This window comes from Ascaphus truei, chromosome 1 (assembly GCF_040206685.1).
Source record: "Ascaphus truei isolate aAscTru1 chromosome 1, aAscTru1.hap1, whole genome shotgun sequence".
NCBI classification, from domain to species: Eukaryota; Metazoa; Chordata; class Amphibia; order Anura; family Ascaphidae; genus Ascaphus; species Ascaphus truei.
Window position 1 is genome coordinate 468979776 of NC_134483.1, and position 9926 is coordinate 468989701.

Here is a 9926-nt window from a genome sequence, read left to right on the forward strand (position 1 = left end):
GATCATTTATGTATGCCTTAGTTTCCCTTATCACAGTTTAACTCACACAGAGCCTGCGGTTAATCACACTGATTTAGCACTTGAGGGTCGCATACCATGACGCAATCCAGTGACATCAGTGATACCGTTACAGGCTACCAGGAGCGTTACGGCTTATTTTAAGGGTACTGAGTCCCTTGCTGACAGTGTGGGAGATATTTGCCTGTTCCAATTGAATTGTCAAGCTTCTTGGTGTAAGGATTCTGCTTGATCTGTGCCGGGTTTTATCTACGGTCCAGGTTTTCTCTCTCTCCTGCCCTTTCTGCTCTCTGTGGCCATTTTGGGTACTGGCAGCCTGCTTTATAAGGCTGCAGTTACCATAGGGAGTCGCCAAGCAAAGTTCTGTGTGTTTGCAGCTCCTGTCGATCTTTTGCAGTTATGCCTTATCCTCTTGCCTGTTTTGAATTCCTGTTGCTGACCCCGGACCATGACCCCGACCTCGCTGCCTTCCGCCTGCCCTGACGTCCGCTTGCCTCCTTGACTTTGCACCTCTGCCACCAGCCCTGCCCTCTGCCTGTCCCCTGGACTTTGCAACTCTGCCGCCAGCACTGACCCCTGCTTCCATATTGACTACGGATACTTTTACAGGACTCTGTCCCTGGGTTGTGGTCGGTTTATTTGCATTCCTTCCTCAGCCCTGCGTGTTCGCCTCCTGATTTGAGATGAGCACATCTCGTCACTTACCACAACCCGTTATCGGGCCCCCCGCTCCTTTTGTCTTCCATGACGCTTGTCTCTCTTCTCCTGGGACCATCCCACGCGGATGTTAATACCACACTCTCCGGTCCTGCCTCCAGACTCTAGCCACGTGGCAACATCATCAGTGCACATTGCGCACATGTAACACGAGGTCAGCGCGCGCACGGGCCACATCATCTTTCTGCTTCTGGGATCATCCCCACACCTGTCTCCTGCACCTTATCCTCCTATCACGGCTAGTCTTACTGACGCGCCTCTTCCAGTCTGTTACCTCATTGGTTCCTGTGTCCTATATATGCTCAGCCGGCCCACTGGCAAATCAGCTGAGCATAAACCTTCCTATGTGCGAACTGTTCACTGCTACCCTTGCCTCCACAGTCTTGTCTTGTACTCCGGTTGCTAGTTCCTCTGTTTCTGACCTCGGCTATTCTTCTGGACTCCGCTCTTCTAAAAACTCCAATCCCAACCTCGGCAAAGTACCACGACGATCAGCACCTCTCCAATCCTGACCATGGCTAAGTACCTTCAAACATCCGCCCCTCTCCAACCCCGATCTCGGCAAGTATCTCTGACCATTGTGATGCCAACACCACGTTGCAGTCTCTTTTGTCCCAAATAAGGCAGGAAACGCTGTATTTCTCTGTTCTTGGGGTTTAGTTACAGGGATTAAATGAAACAACAGGCCCACCGTCCCTTTAAGAAAAAACAAATAATAAAATAAAATCCTATTTCCATTAGGAAAACCTAACTATACCGTAGCTTTCGCCCTCACTAACTGCTTGGCCAGCTAAGCTAGTTCCCAAGCCAAAACATGCCCTGGCACATATAACAATGCAACACAGTCTCTGCATATCATAATAAAGATTTTGCTTATCTTAGTCCTTCATGTAGAAGACGTCCCTGCTTCAGCACAGTCTTGTCGTCTTTTCCATCTTAGGGGAACTCGGCCCCACGAACCCAGAGAAACTCGCCTCTTTACCAGCTTCTTTAACCAGCTTCCATTAGCTGGGGAGCTCCTCTGTCTCCCCCCTTCTCTGAGGAAAAACAGTCTCCCTGTGCCTTGCAGCTTCCAGCCTTTTAAAGCACTTCCTGACTATTCAGAGCAGGCTGATTAGCTTCATTAGTTAGCACCTGAACAGCCATTCCAAGGAGGATTAACTCTCTGTGCTTCAAAAGTCCTATAGCTGCACTACTCAGCCCCTAGAGGACAGCGATGGCACCACACCATCCATACCTCTCCAACCCCGACCAAGCTACCTCGATCTATCTACACTCTTCATAATTACTAAGTCTATGTATAGTATTCTCCTATCTACATATCATTGTCACTTTATCTACTATATATATCTCCCATAGCATAATATTGTAAAGTAAGTTTTAATAAAGGTCACAAAAAGTAAAGATTACGACCACTCACAAGAGTAAAATAGAACAAGCTCATAGGATATGTGGATAAATCATTCAACAGGTATCACCGTTAGTCCCTTGTTGAAACACCAAGACCGCATGTAAAGCCGTGTGTATTGCAGACACGCTTCTGCTTCTGATACTGGACACACTCTCGGTGTGCGCGTCCGCACTGTATTCCCACTATAGGCTCCACTGCAGGCTCACAACACAGCTTTCCGTTCCACTGCTCGGTGTTACATCAGTGATGTCATTTAACTCGGCTCCTGGATAATGCCACAGTCCTATAGTGCAACCTTACGCGTTTCGTCGCTGTATGCTGGCGACTTATTTATTTTATTTATTTATAAAATGGTTTACCAGGAAGTAATACATTGAGAGTTACCTCTCCTTTTCAACTATGTCCTGGGCATAGAGACTTCATCAGGGATTAAAGAAATAATGGACTGGACAGCCCTTAAATAGTTTAAAATCCTAATAGATTAATTGGACATCCAATATTAACCCATTGGGAAAAACAATATATTTATAGTTTTACGGGTATCCTCAAAGCTAATGAGATGCAAAAATAACATCTTTATTCAAAGTCGCAGCACTAATAACAGGGATTTTTTGTTGCAAAGAGACGCGTTTAAACATACACGACATATGCGCACGACATATGAGAATCTCCAGCATCTCTCTCTCCCCCAGCATCTCTCTCTCCCCAGCATCTCTCTCTCCCCAGCATCTCTCTCTCCCCCAGCATCTCTCTCCCCAGCATCACGCTCTCTCCCCCCGCATCTCTCTCTCCCCAGCATCTCTCTCCCCAGCATCTCTCTCTCCCCAGCATCTCTCTCTCCCCCCAGCATCTCTCTCTCCCCACAGCATCTCTCTCTCCCCCCAGCATTTCTCTCCCCCCAGTATCATTCTCTTCCCCCAAGCATCTCTCTCTCCCCCCCCCCCCCAGTATCATTCTCTTCCCCCAGCATCTCTCTCTCCACGTGTGTTTAGAACCAATGAATATCTGTTCTGGTGCAAGCCCTAATCGTTATAACCTGATTTTTATTGAAGACGTACCTATTCCTAAACCTTGGTTAGACAAATAAAAATATGTTTCTAATGATTTGTCACATACCCAACAGTCAAAAATTTGAGTGGCAATTAGCGGTTACTGATAATTGTTAGTCAATCTTTGAAGCATTTTGACCTTTAACTTAGCACACCCCCAATCAAAAAAAATCTTTACATGTTAAAAAATTTAGAAAAATAGTGAAGGATTGATTGAAAGAGCAAGACAGTAATGGAACCGCGGCAGCATAATGTTACTAACTTTTTCATATTTCCCCGTCAGTTACAGTGAAAATCGAATTCCAAACTAAAATTGGAAAGCCCATCTTAAATTGTGAGTGTACCCACTAAATTATCATTGTGTCTATATTCCACATGGCTAACTAAGTACAGTAGGGCCCCGCTTCTCTGCGTTTCGCGGCAATCCGCCAATACGGCGGTACCGAGAAGGGGGCCACCATGTCTGCACATGCGCAGAAGGGGGAAGCTGAGGTCGTGCATGCGCAGAACAGGGGAGTGGCCGAGTTTGCGCATGCGCAGAAGGGGCATGGCCGAGTCTGCGCATGCGTAGAAGGGTAGGAAATACGGAAAAACGCCGGTGGACATAGCAAATGCTATGTTCTGCTTTTCGGCGATTTTCGCTTTCCGGCGGCGGGCTAGAACAGAACCCGCCGTATGAGTGGGGCCCTACTGTACACAGCTAGTCATCTACATAAATCCTTGGTAGCTAAAAGATTCAGGACTACTGAGTAAAAATGCAAATAACTGAATTGCAATATTTTTCTACCATTTCAGTCTTGGAGATTTAGTAGCAAACTATTGTTTTGTTTTCTTTCCATGTTGGACATAGCCATTTCTTGCTCATTCTGCACCCCCTCCCCCCTCCTCACACTCCTTCCCCCCTCCTCACACTCCCTCCCCCTTCCTCACACTTCCTCATCCCTCCTCACACTCCCTCCCCCTCCTCACACTCCCTCCCCCCTCCTCACACTTCCTCATCCCTCCTCACACTCCCTCCCCCCTCCTCACACTCCCTCCCCCCTCCTCACACTTCCTCATCCCTCTTCACACTCTCTCCCCCCTCCTCACACTCCCTCCCCCCTCCTCACGCTTCCTCATCCCTCCTCACACTCCCTCCCCCCTCCTCACACTCCCTCCCCCCTCCTCACACTCTCATCCCTCCTCACACTCCCTTCCCCCTCCTCACACTCCCTTCCCCCTCCTCACACTCCCATCCCCCTCCTCACACTCCCTTCCCCCTCCTCACACTCCCATCCCCCTCCTCACACTCCCTTCCCCCTCCTCACACTCCCTCCCCCCTCCTCACACTCCCTCCCCCCTCCTCACACTCCCTCCCCCCTCATCACACTCCCTCCCCATGTTTGACATACAAGCACTCAGCTGATTTGCTCATTATCTTTTGAGGTGTATGTTTCAGCATTAACATGACAAATGTAACAGGGTGTGCTGACGCTATTAAAGGGTCGGCAGCAAATAAAAGGAAACAACTTATTCATGTGTTTGATAAATACATCATTAAAGTTAAAGCTTAACGTATTCGTTTCCTGTTAAAAAGAACAGCATTTTCAGCAACTCGTGTGCAATTCAAATGTTATCTTTTCCATCTTTATTTACTTAGCTAATGATGACATGTTTATTTTTTTAAAACATCAATTGCATACATGTAACTTATAAACACGTCACAACCATTAGCTGTGCCTGTAGGGGGGACTGCTAAGTGAAGGTGAAGAAAACGGCGCTAACTCTATTAGTGTACACTTGTGTAATACAGTGAATTTTTAGTAAAATCAATTGATTATTAAACAATAGTGACGTGATCAAATAACGTGCAAATAATGTTATGAAGTTCAAACCCCCTGCTCAAACCCAGCTGGTGGGGACTGGTTTCACTAGTCCCACAAATCGTCACTCTCCAGTTGTAATCCAGGGGGAGCATGGAGGGAAATAGAACAAAAGAAAAAAAAAAAAAAAAAAACTATCTAAGTGCAGACAGTTTTAAAATTGGTGTATAAATTCTGTGTTCTGTCTTGGCTCGTATGTGTTGCCTACTTACAAGATGTAAGTCAAAATCAAGCGGTTTTGACACACAATGGTCTCTGCTAGAAGGATTTCTCCACCAGGTGGTGGGGTCTCCAACTCTCAGCTCAGCAGCAATGTGTATGCAAAAGAAATGATAACCATAGTGCAGACCAGTACAATATAAAAAACTCGACTTTATAGGGTTAAAAAATGAACACTCACAATAAAAACAAGTGGTTTTAAGCATATGTCACAATCATTGTGATCAAGGAGAGAAAGTTGTTTATTTCAGGCTCACCCACCTCCTCCGGTGTGACTTTGTGTGGATCACCACTCTCTGGGACTCTGCACCTCCGGCGGTAAACGCCGTCTTCCAGGCCTTTTCCCCTCGTGGGCTCCCTCTTATGTGGGTTGTTCAGCTCCCATTTATAGATGTTTGCCGGCACTGCAAAAGTCCTTGCTTGGAGCTCCCTCTCGGGTGGATGGTCCTGCCTCACTCTCACTCCGATGCGTCACTTCCGCTTCGTCCCGATACGTCACTTCCGGTCGCGGTTGTGTGAGTGTCTGCTTACAAATCTCTCCTCTCAGGGCGGCTACCACTCTACGCGTTTCGCCAAAAAAGGGTGCGTGGCTTCCTCAGGAGTGTACCGCCCCCTACTCGCTGATGTCTCTTTATACCCTCCATAATTGGTATTTAATCAAAAACACTTGTGCATTAAAATGGTCAGCACTAATTACCATCTATACATCTATATGCATAAGGGAGCACATTTTAAATGGGAATAGGATCCTCTGCCTATTGTTGCGGTTAACATGTTCTATCCTGTCTGGAACCGCAATGTGGGGTGATAGGATGAATTACTCCTTTTATTATTAGGTGTAGGTTATTCCAATTATTTATGGGGTAATACAGTGGAATAAAATTTATCCACAATATGAATTTCAATTGGTGGGAACAGGGTGACGGATTGGGAGTCAATTGGAATGGGACAGGGTTAAATCAGACGTATTTCATGCTATGTGATGGAGTCACTGTCATATTTGAACCCAGCAGGGAAAGCGTTAAAACGCATGAATCAAATGCTATAAGGGAAAAAAACTCCCATAATTGGACTGTAGGGACCTAAAAAAATTATGCATTTCAAAAAAGTAAAAATATTGATATACATATTGTACCTCACATTTTTCAATGTGTGATATATGAAAAAATGTACAAAATGTACGAGAGAGCTCCGTCATGTATACAAATTCTTATATTCATAGGAATTCACATTTATATTCAAGAGGGGTTGGTTGTATATTCAAAGAAGTAAATGTCTTCTAATTGTCAATATGAACTTTGAATATACAACCAACCCCTCTTGAATATAAATGTGAATTCCTATGAATATAAGAATTTGTATACATGACGGAGCTCTCTCGTACATTTTGTACATTTTTTCATATATCACACATTGAAAAATGTGAGGTACAATATGTATATCAATATTTTTACTTTTTTGAAATGCATAATTTTTTTAGGTCCCTACAGTCCAATTATGGGAGTTTTTTTCCCTTATAGCATTTGATTCATGCGTTTTAACGCTTTCCCTGCTGGGTTCAAATATGACAGTGACTCCATCACATAGCATGAAATACGTCTGATTTAACCCTGTCCCATTCCAATTGACTCCCAATCCGTCACCCTGTTCCCACCAATTGAAATTCATATTGTGGATAAATTTTATTCCACTGTATTACCCCATAAATAATTGGAATAACCTACACCTAATAATAAAAGGAGTAATTCATCCTATCACCCCACATTGCGGTTCCAGACAGGATAGAACATGTTAACCGCAACAATAGGCAGAGGATCCTATTCCCATTTAAAATGTGCTCCCTTATGCATATAGATGTATAGATGGTAATTAGTGCTGACCATTTTAATGCACAAGTGTTTTTGATTAAATACCAATTATGGAGGGTATAAAGAGACATCAGCGAGTAGGGGGCGGTACACTCCTGAGGAAGCCACGCACCCTTTTTTGGCGAAACGCGTAGAGTGGTAGCCGCCCTGAGAGGAGAGAGGAGAGATTTGTAAGCAGACACTCACACAACCGCGACCGGAAGTGACGTATCGGGACGAAGCGGAAGTGACGCATCGGAGTGAGAGTGAGGCAGGACCATCCACCCGAGAGGGAGCTCCAAGCAAGGACTTTTGCAGTGCCGGCAAACATCTATAAATGGGAGCTGAACAACCCACATAAGAGGGAGCCCACGAGGGGAAAAGGCCTGGAAGACGGCGTTTACCGCCGGAGGTGCAGAGTCCCAGAGAGTGGTGATCCACACAAAGTCACACCGGAGGAGGTGGGTGAGCCTGAAATAAACAACTTTCTCTCCTTGATCACAATGATTGTGACATATGCTTAAAACCACTTGTTTTTATTGTGAGTGTTCATTTTTTAACCCTATAAAGTCGAGTTTTTTATATTGTACTGGTCTGCACTATGGTTATCATTTCTTTTGCATACACATTGCTGCTGAGCTGAGAGTTGGAGACCCCACCACCTGGTGGAGAAATCCTTCTAGCAGAGACCATTGTGTGTCAAAACCGCTTGATTTTGACTTACATCTTGTAAGTAGGCAACACATACGAGCCAAGACAGAACACAGAATTTATACACCAATTTTAAAACTGTCTGCACTTAGATTGTTTTTTTTTGTCTTTTGTTCTATTTCCCTCCATGCTCCCCCTGGATTACAACTGTAGGGGGGACTGCCACTTCACGGATGAAAGCCCTATTAATTAGCAAAAAATACAAAACATTTTGTAACCAATGTAAACAAATGTTACCCACTTTAAAGCAAATGTTTGGCTGCTTTGGTTTCTTTGCAATCTAAGAGGGATTTTCTTTCCATTGAGTACTCCGAATGGACAACGTGCCAGTTAAGTGTTTCCTCTTACCTTAAACCCCCAGTCTCTGCATGAGAGCCAGAGGTTGGAGGGTGAGGGGGGAGGGGGATTGAGGGGGGCTTTGCCTGTGCAAACTCTTATTCAGTACAAAGTAGGAATAGTTAGAGGAAAATAAACGGCTCTACTATTTCAGCACACCATAGTCATTACTTTTGTTTCTGCATCTTTTTCCCCCAGCATCTCTCTCTCTCCCCAGCATCTCTCTCCCCAGCATCTCTCTCTCCCCAGCATATCTCTCTCCCCAGCATCTCTCTCCCCAGCATCTCTCTCTCCCCCCAGCATCTCTCTCTCCCCCCAGCATTTCTCTCCCCCCAGTATCATTCTTTCCCTCAGCATCTCTCTCTCCCCAGCATCTCTCTCTCCCCCAGAATCTCTCTCCCCCAGCATCTCTCTCTCTCCCCCCGCATCTCTCTCTCCCCAGCATCTCTCTCCCCAGCATCTCTCTCTCCCCAGCATCTCTCTCTCCCCAGCATCTCTCTCTCCCCAGCATTTCTCTCTCCCCCCAGCATCTCTCTCTCTCCCCAGCATCTCTCTCTCTCCCCAGCATCTCTCTCTCCCGAGCATTTCTCTTTCCCCAGCATCTCTCTCTACCCAGCATATCTCTCTCCCCCAACATCTCTTTCTCCCTCTCTCCAGCATATCTCTCTCTCCCCCCAGCATCTCTCTCTCTCTAGAATCTCTCTCTCTCCACGACATCTCTCTCTCCACGGCATCTCTCTCTTCCCTGCATCTCTCTCTCCCAAGCATCGCTCTCTCTCCCCAGCATCTCTCTCTCTCCCCAGCATCTCTCCCCAGCATCTCTCCCCAGCATCTCTCCCCAGCATCTCTCCCCAGCATCTCTCCCCAGCATCTCTCTCCCCAGCATCTCTCTCCCCAGCATCTCTCTCTCTCTGGGGGGAGAGATGCTGGGGGAGAGATGCTGTGGGAAAGATGCTGGGGAGAGAGAGAGATGCAGGGGAGAGAGAGATGCAGGGGAGAGAGAGATGCTGGGGGGAGAGAAAGATGCTGGGGGAGAGAGAGATGCTGGGGGAGAGAGAGATGCTGGGGGAGAGAGAGAGATGCTGGGGGAGAGAGAGAGATGCTGGGGGAGAGAGAGAGAGATGCAGGGGGAGAGAGAGATGCTGGGGAGAGAGATGCTGGGGAGAGAGATGCTGGGGAGAGAGATTCTGTGGGGAAAACGAGTAAAAGTCATAAGGGGGTGGAAGAGAGAGAGATGCTGGTTAGAGAGAGATGCTGGGGGGAGAGAGATGCTGGGGGGAGAGAGAGATGCTGGGGAGAGAGAGAGATGCTGGGGAGAGAGAGATGCTGGGGGGAGAGAGATGCTGGGGGGAGAGAGAGATGCTGGGGAGAGAGAGATGCTGGGGAGGGAGATGCTGGGGAGAGAGATGCTGGGGAGAGAGAGATGCGGGGGAGAGAGAAAGAGATGCTGGGGGAGAGAGATTCTGGGGGAGAGAGAGATGCTGGGGAGAGAGAGATGCTGAGGGAAAGAATGATACTGGGGGGAGAGAAATGCTGGGGGGAGAGAGAGATGCTGGGGGGAGAGAGAGATGCTGGGGGGAGAGAGAGATGCTGGGGGGAGAGAGAGATGCTGGGGGGAGAGAGAGATGCTGGGGAGAGATGCTGTGTGGAGAGAGAGAGATGCTGGGGAGAAAGAGATGCTGGGGAGAGAGATGCTGGGGAGAGAGAGATGCTGGGGAGAGAGATGCTGGAGGGAGAGAGATTCTGTGGGGAAAAC